The sequence below is a fragment of the Syngnathus floridae genome, unplaced genomic scaffold (genome assembly GCF_059516105.1).
Source record: "Syngnathus floridae isolate MCC-2025c unplaced genomic scaffold, RoL_Sflo_1.0 HiC_scaffold_153, whole genome shotgun sequence".
Classification (NCBI taxonomy): Eukaryota; Metazoa; Chordata; class Actinopteri; order Syngnathiformes; family Syngnathidae; genus Syngnathus; species Syngnathus floridae.
In genome coordinates this window covers 1-7,500 of record NW_028284174.1, presented here as the reverse complement: position 1 = coordinate 7,500, position 7,500 = coordinate 1, and positions in this window count along the sequence as shown.

The window sequence follows — 7,500 nt, the reverse complement described above, 5'->3', positions numbered from 1 at the left end:
GCAACACGCACTCTCCGCCGGACACCGACGGAGGCAACGTCCCCCTCCTGCGGTGACAAAAAACATCCACCCCTGGTACCTAAAATTTTCTCCAGCGGCGGGCCCTTGGCTGAAACTTTCTCCGGGCCGCGCAACACGCACTTTCCGCCGGACGCCGGTCCCAAAGCGCCACCCCGGACCACCACAAGGCAACAGCCACCATCCCCAAGCGCCACCCCCGACCGAAACAAGTCGACGGCCACCAGGCGACCACCACCACCATCCCCAAGCGCCACCCCCGACCGCCACCAGGCGACAGCCACCATCCCCAAGCGCCACCCCCGACCGCCACCAGGCGACAGCCACCATCCCCAAGCGCCACCCCCGACCGCCACAAGGCGACCGCCACCATCCCCAAGCGCCACCCCCCGACCGCCACCCCCCGACCGCCACAAGGCGACCGCCACCATCCCCAAGCGCCACCCCCCGACCGCCACCCCCCGACCGCCACAAGGCGACCGCCACAAGGCGACCGCCACCATCCCCAAGCGCCACCCCCCGACCGCCACCCCCCGACCGCCACAAGGCGACCGCCACAAGGCGACCGCCACAAGGCGACCGCCACCATCCCCAAGCGCCACCCCCCGACCGCCACCCCCCGACCGCCACAAGGCGACCGCCACAAGGCGACCGCCACAAGGCGACCGCCACAAGGCGACCGCCACCATCCCCAAGCGCCACCCCCCGACCGCCACCCCCCGACCGCCACAAGGCGACCGCCACAAGGCGACCGCCACCATCCCCAAGCGCCACCCCCCGACCGCCACCCCCCGACCGCCACAAGGCGACCGCCACCATCCCCAAGCGCCACCCCCCGACCGCCACCCCCCGACCGCCACCAGCCGACTGCCACCAGCCGACCGCCACCAGCCGACCGCCACCAGCCGTTCGCGGTGTGCGCCTCCGGCGCCACCGGTCCCAAGCACCATCCCCAAGCACCATCCCCGACCGCCACCCCCCGACCGCCACCCCCCGACCGCCACAAGGCGACCGCCACCAGCCGACCGCCACCAGCCGACCGCCACCAGCCGACCGCCACCAGCCGTTCGCGGTGTGCGCCTCCGGCGCCACCGGTCCCCAAGCACCATCCCCAAGCACCATCCCCGACCGCCACCCCCCGACCGCCACCCCCCGACCGCCACCCAGCGACCGCCACCCGCCGTTCGCGGTGTGCGCCGTTATCCGCCTCTCGGTGGTCCTTGCCGGGCGTGGGTCGGCGTCCGCTGTCGGTAGGTGACGGGACCATTATTGGCCCGCGGACCAGCCGGCGGGGCTCTCTTGAGAGTTTACCCGCCTTCGCTGGTTCCCTGGTCGGCCACGAGTAGCGAGAATTCGGCCTCTTCGCCCGGAGCGCGGAGCGACTTTTGCGAAAATGCACTAAGTGCCAAAGCCCATTCATTTACAACGGCGTGTCCGCCAGAGGGCGCATTTCCCGCCGCGGACCGGCCGGCGGGGCTCGTCGGAGAGCGTATCCGCCTCTCGGTGGTTCTTACCGGGCGTGGGACGGCGTCCGCTGTGGGTACGTTACGGGACCACGTTCGGCCCGCGGACCAGCCGGCGGGGCTCTCTTGAAAGCTTACCCGCCTTCGCTGGTTCCCCGGTCGGCCGCGAGTGGCGAGAATTCGGCCTCTTCACCTGGAGCGCGGAGCGACTTTTGCGAAAATTTTTCTAAGTGCCAAGGGCTCTCGCGCCGCGATGCGTCCGCCTCTGCTGGTTCCCTGGTCGGCCACGAGTGGCGAGAATTCGGCCTCTTCACCTGGAGCGCGGAGCGACTTTTGCCAATTTTTTTCTAAGTGCCAAGGGCTCTTGCGCCGCGATGCGTCCGCCTCTGCTGGTTCCCCGGTCGGCCGCGAGTGGCGAGAATTCGGCCTCTTCACCCGGAGCGACTTTTGCCAATTTTTTTCTAAGTGCCAAGGGCTCTCGCGCCGCGATGCGTCCGCCTCTGCTGGTTCCCCGGTCGGCCGCGAGTGGCGAGAATTCGGCCTCTTCACCTGGAGCACGGAGCAACTTTTGCCAAATTTTTTCTAAGTGCCAAGGGCTCTCGCGCCGCGATGCGTCCGCCTCTGCTGGTTCCCCGGTCGGCCGCGAGTGGCGAGAATTCGGCCTCTTCACCCGGAGCCCGGGCCGACTCCCGCCGATACGATCACATCATGATCCAATAGCGAGTGTCGTATAACTATAACATGATGTACAAAATAAATATATAAATATTAACATCCCCTATAAACATTAAATATATAAATATTAACATCACCTATAAACATTAAACATATAAATATTAACATCGCCTATAAACATGATGAATACAGTGTTTATAACCGAATGCTCATTTTGTATTATTTGGCTTTAAATGCGATCATATGTAGTATATATCATGTATTTATCCACGAACCGTTAAAGAGATGTCAAGTCAGGCTACCTTAAGAGAGTCATAGTTACTCCCGCCGTTTACCCGCCTCTGTGCGAGAGGCGGTGTAATTTCTCTCCGTGTCCGCTGGAGGGAGGTATTTCCCCGTTACGACCTCCGGGAAGATCACCGGGACGCGGAGAACGCTTAGCCGGGGCGCTGGAAGCCTCGTTCGGCTTATAAAGTGAGGAGGAAAGCACTCGGGGAACCGGCTGGGGGTGCTGGGGAAGTTCAGCGGGCCGCGTAAAACGCTTAGCCGGGGCTCTGGAAGCCTCGTTCGGCTTAAAGAGTGAGGAGGAATGCATCATGAGAACCGGCTGGAGGTGCTTTGGAAGCTCGGCGGGCCGCGTAAAACGCTTAGCCGGGGCTCTGGAAGCCTCCTCGGGGGTCAAGAGTTAGGAGGAAAGCCCCATGAGAACCGGCTGGAGGTGCTCCGGAAGCTCAGCGGGCCGCGTAAAACGCTTAGCCGGGGTGCTGGAAGTCTCCTCGGGCGTCAAGAGTGAGGAGGAAAGCACTCGGGGAACCGGCTGGGGGTGCTGGGGAAGTTCAGCGGGCCGCGTAAAACGCTTAGCCGGGGCTCTGGAAGCCTCGTTCGGCTTAAACAGTGAGGATGGGAGCACCCGGAGAACCGGCTGGAGGTGCTCTGGAAGTCCAGCGGGCCGCGTAAAACGCTTAGCCGGGGCTCTGGAAGCCTCGTTCGGCTTAAACAGTGAGGATGGGAGCACCCGGAGAACCGGCTGGAGGTGCTCTGGAAGTCCAGCGGGCCGCGTAAAACGCTTAGCCGGGGCTCTGGAAGCCTCGTTCGGCTTAAACAGTGAGGATGGGAGCACCCGGGGAACCGGCTGGAGGTGCTCTGGAAGTCCAGCGGGCCGCGTAAAACGCTTAGCCGGGGCTCTGGAAGCCTCCTCGGGCGTCAAGAGTGAGGAGGAATGCATCATGAGAACCGGCTGGAGGTGCTGTGGAAGCTCGGCGGGCCGCGTAAAACGCTTAGCCGAGGCTCTGGAAGCCTCCTCGGGCTTCAAGAGTTAGGAGGAAAGCCCCATGAGAACCGGCTGGAGGTGCTGTGGAAGCTCGGCGGGCCGCGTAAAACGCTTAGCCGGGTCTCTGGAAGCCTCGTTCGGCTTAAAGAGTGAGGAGTGAAGCACCCGGAGAACCGCCTGGAAGTGCTGTGGAGGCTCGGCGGGCCGCGTAAAACGCTTAGCCGGGGCTCTGGAAGCCTCGTTCGGCTTAAACAGTGAGCAGGAAAGCACCCGTGGAACCGGCTGGAGGTGCGGTGGAAGCTCAGCGGGCCGCGTAAAACGCTTAGCCGGGGCTCTGGAAGCCTCCTCGGGGGTCAAGAGTTAGGAGAAAAAGCACCCCCGAGAACCGGCCGGGTCCTCCACGAACCGTGAAAAAGATGTCGAGTGCCTCTACCTTAAGAGAGTCATAGTTACTCCCGCCGTTTGGCCGAAGGTGTATTTACTCGCCGTGTCCGCTGGAGGGAGGTATTTCCCCGCTCCAACGGCACCGGCGGCTTCCGAACGTCTCCCCGAGCGCTCGGAAGTCCGCGCGGGGGGGAGAAGCGGGCCGTGCGAGGTACCGGGTGGAGCTGGACCGTCACCGGGTCCGCTCGTCGTGCGCGCCGGCCGCTGGAAGTCGAAAAAAGCTCCGCGATCTCATCCGCGGAGTGCAGATCCGCTGGGCTGGAGCTATTTTGGGCCACTTGGCGCGCGCGCACGGCCTCCCGGAGGTGCCGGGTGGAGTGCGCGAGCGCACCGGCCGCTGGAAGTCGGATGAAGTTCCGCGATCTCATCCGCGGAGCTTGTAAAGTGCAGATCCGGTCGGCCTGGAGCTATTTTCGGCCACTTGGCGCATGCGCACGGCCTCCCGGAGGTGCCGGGTGGAGTGCGCGAGCGCACCGGCCGCTGGAAGTCGGATAAAGCTCCGCGATCTCATCCGCGGTGCTTGTAAAGTGCAGATCCGGTCGGCTAGGAGCTATTTTCGGCCACTTGCGCATGCGCACGGCCTCCCGGAGGTTCCGGGCGGCGTGCGTAAGCGCACGGGCCGCTGGAAGTCGAATAATGCTCCGCGATCTCATCCGCGGTGCTTGTAAACAGCCGATCCGCTGGGCTGGAGCTATTTTGGGCCACTTGGCGCGCTGCGCACGGCCTCCCGGAGGTTCCGGGCGGCGTGCCGGGTGGAGTGCGCGAGCGCACCGGCCGCTGGAAGTCGAATAATGCTCCGCGATCTCATCCGCGGTGCTTACAACTAGCCGATCCGGTCGGCCTGGAGCTATTTTCGGCCACTTGGCCCGCGCGCACGGCCTCCCGGCTGTCCCGGTGGTCCCGGTCGCCTCCGCGGACGGTTAAAAAAATCTCAAGTGGGCCTACCTTAAGAGAGTGACAGTTACTCCCGCCGTTTGGCCGCTCAAAGTGCCACCGGACGCGCAGCAACGGGTGTGTGCGCTAAGTGCGAGAGGTGGCGTATTTACCCGCCGTGTCCGCTAGAGGGAGGTATTTCCCCGTTACAAGCTCCGGGAAGATCAGCGGGACGCGGAGAACGCTTAGCCGGGGTGCTGGGAGCCTCGTTCGGCTTAGAAAGTGAGGTGGAAAGCACTCGGGGAACCGGCTGGAGGTGCTCTGGAAGCTCAGCGGCCCGCGTAAAACGCTTAGCCGGGGCTCTGGAAGCCTCGTTCGGCTTAAACAGTGAGGAGGAAAGCACCCGGGGAACCGGCTGGAAGTGCTCCGGAAGCTCAGCGGGCCGCGTAAAACGCTTAGCCGGGGCTCTGGAAGCCTCGTTCGGCTTATAAAGCGAGGAGGAAAGCAGCCGGGGAACCGGCTGGAGGTGCTCTGGAAGTTCAGCGGACCGCGTAAAACGTTTAGCCGGGGCTCTGGAAGCCTCCTCGGGCGTCAAGAGTTAGGAGGAAAGCATTGTGAGGGCCGGCTGGGGGTGCTCTGGAAGTCCAGCGGGCCGCGTAAAACGCTTAGCCGGGGCTCTGGAAGCCTCGTTCGGCTTAAAGAGTGAGGAGGAAAGTACTGGGGGAACCGGCTGGAGGTGCTGTGGAAGCTCAGTGGGCTGCGTAAAACGCTTAGCCGAGGCTCTGGAAGCCTCCTCGGGCGTCAAGAGTTAGGAGGAAAGCCTCATGAGAACCGGCTGGAGGTGCTGTGGAAGCTCGGCGGGCCGCGTAAAACGCTTAGCCGGGGTGCTGGAAGCCTCCTCGGGCGTCAAGAGTTAGGAGGAAAGCATCATAAGAACCGGCTGGGGGTGCTGTGGAAGTCCAGCGGGCCGCGTAAAACGCTTAGCCGAGGCTCTGGAAGCCTCGTTCGGCTTAAAGAGTGAGGAGGAATGCATCATGAGAACCGGCTGGAGGTGCTGTGGAAGCTCAGCGGGCCGCGTAAAACGCTTATCCGAGGCTCTGGAAGCCTCCTCGGGCGTCAAGAGTTAGGAGGAAAGCCTCATGAGAACCGGCTGGAGGTGCTGTGGAAGCTCAGCGGGCCGCGTAAAACGCTTAGCCGGGGCTCTGGAAGCCTCGGGCGGCTTAGAAAGTGAGGAGGAAAGCAGCCGGGGAACCGGCTGGAGGTGCTTTGGAAGTTCAGCGGGCCGCGTAAAACGCTTAGCCGGGGCTCTGGAAGCCTCCTCGGGCGTCGAGAGTTAGGAGAAAAAGCACCCCCGAGAACCGGCCGGGTCGTCCACGAACCGCTAAAAAGATGTCGAGTGCCGCTACCTTAAGAGAGTCATAGTTACTCCCGCCGTTTGGCCGAAGGTGTATTTACTCGCCGTGTCCGCTGGAGGGAGGTATTTCCCCGCTCCAACGTCACCGGCGGCTTCCGAACGTCTCCCCGAGCGCTCGGAAGTCCGCGCGGGGGGGGGAGAAGCGGGCCGTGCGAGGTACCGGGTGGAGCTGGACCGTCACCTGGTCCGCTCGTCGGGCGCGCCGGCCGCTGGAAGTCGAACAAAGCTCCGCGATCTCATCCGCGGTGCTTGTAAAGTGCAGATCCGCTGGGCTGGAGCTATTTTGGGCCACTTGGCGCGCGCGCACGGCCTCCCGGAGGTGCCGGGTGGAGTGCGCGAGCGCACCGGCCGCTGGAAGTCGGATAAAGCTCCGCGATCTCATCCGCGGAGCTTGTAAAGTGCAGATCCGCTGGGCTGGAGCTATTTTCGGCCACTTGCGCATGCGCACGGCCTCCCGGAGGTGCCGGGTGGAGTGCGCGAGCGCACCGGCCGCTGGAAGTCGGATAAAGCTCCGCGATCTCATCCGCGGAGCTTGTAAAGTGCAGATCCGCTGGGCTGGAGCTATTTTCGGCCACTTGCGCATGCGCACGGCCTCCCGGAGGTTCCGGGCGGCGTGCGTAAGCGCACCGGCCGCTGGAAGTCGAATAATGCTCCGCGATCTCATCCGCGGTGCTTACAACTAGCCGATCCGGTCGGCCTGGAGCTATTTTCGGCCACTTGGCCCGCGCGCACGGCCTCCCGGCTGTCCCGGTGGTCCCGGTCGCCTCCGCGGGCGGTTAAAAAAATCTCAAGTGAGCCTACCTTAAGAGAGTGACTGTTACTCCCGCCGTTTGGCCGCTCAGAGTGCCACCGGACGCGCAGCAACGCGAGTGTGCGCTAAGTGCGAGAGGTGGCGTATTTACCCGCCGTGTCCGCTAGAGGGAGGTATTTCCCCGTTACAAGCTCCGGGAAGATCAGCGGGACGCGGAGAACGCTTAGCCGGGGCTCTGGAAGCCTCGGGCGGCTTAGAAAGTGAGGAGAAAAGCACCCGGAGAAGCGGCTGGAGGTGCTCTGGAAGTTCAGCGGGCCGCGTAAAACGCTTAGCCGGGGCTCTGGAAGCCTCGTTCGGCTTATAAAGTGAGGAGGAAAGCACTCGGGGAACCGGCTGGAGGTGCTGTGGAAGTTCAGCGGGCCGCGTAAAACGCTTAGCCGGGGCTCTGGAAGCCTCGTTCGGCTTAGGAAGTGAGGTGGAAAGCACCCGGAGAATATTTCAATATGATTTGACTATAAATGCGATCATATGTAGTATATATCACATATTTATCCACGAACCGTTCAAGAAAATGTCAAATGAGCCTAACTTA